Source organism: Myotis davidii, unplaced genomic scaffold (assembly GCF_000327345.1).
Source record: "Myotis davidii unplaced genomic scaffold, ASM32734v1 scaffold209, whole genome shotgun sequence".
Lineage (NCBI taxonomy): Eukaryota > Metazoa > Chordata > Mammalia > Chiroptera > Vespertilionidae > Myotis > Myotis davidii.
The window spans coordinates 883,914-885,074 of NW_006300047.1; positions in this window are offsets into that span (position 1 = coordinate 883,914).

A 1,161-nucleotide genomic window follows, 5' to 3' on the forward strand; every position below is an offset into this window, starting at 1 on the left:
TTGTTGATAATCCATTCATTGTTTAGTAGCATGTTATTTAGCTTACACATGTTTGTGTGTTTTTGCGTTTTCTTCTTATAATTGATTTCTAGTTTCATACCATTGTGACTGGAGAAGATGCTTGATATATCAATGTTCTTAAATTTATTGAGACTTGTTTTGTGTGCTAACATGTGGTATACCCAGGAAAATGTCCCATGCACACTTGAATGTGTATTCTGCTTTGGGGAGAAATGCTCTAAAAATATCATTTGGATACATATGGTATAATGTGTCATTTAAGGCCACTGTTTCCCTGTTGATTTTCTATCTGGATGATCTATCCATTGAAGTCAATGGGGTGGTAAAGTTCCCTGACTACATTACTGTCAATCTTTCCATTTATGTCTGTCAATATTTGCTTTATATATTTAGGTAAGTGTGTAGGTGTTTACAAGAGTTATATTCTCTTGTTGGATTTATCCTTTTGTCAACATGAAATGCCCTTCTGTATGGCTGTTTTAATGTCAATTTTGTTTTTCTCCTATATGTATTGCTACCTCAGATTTTCCTTCATTTCCATTGATATGAAATTTACTTTTCATCCTTTTAAGTCTGTATGTTTCCATCTGAAATGGGGGTCTTGTAGGCATATGTATGGGTCTTTTCTTAATTCTCTTAGCCACCAAATGGCTTTTGTTTGGAGCATTTAGTCCATTTACATTTAAAGCAATTATTAATAGGCATGTAATTATTGCCATTGTATTAATTGTTTTCTGATTGTTTTTGTAGTTCTTCTCTCTTCCTTATTGTCTTACTCTCTTCTTTTGAATGCTGATGACTTTCCATAGTATTATGTTTAGATTCCTTTCTCTTCATTTCTTGTAGATTTTTGGTTTCTGCCAAGGGCCATTTGGATATTTATAACATCATTTGCAGGCCATACAAAATTATCAATATAAAAATTAGCCTCTATATTTGGTCAAACATTTAATTAACTCACCCCTAATGCCTAGGCAAGGCCAGGCCAAATGATTTTGTGGGCCTTAAACGGCCTGAGGCCGGACATCCCCCACCCCTGCAATAGACTCTCAGCAAGTGTTAGTGCTCTATCCTTCCACCTGTGTGCTCTTTAATGAGCACAAAAGCGCCTGGGGAACTGGAGTGAGCTGACACAGCAGC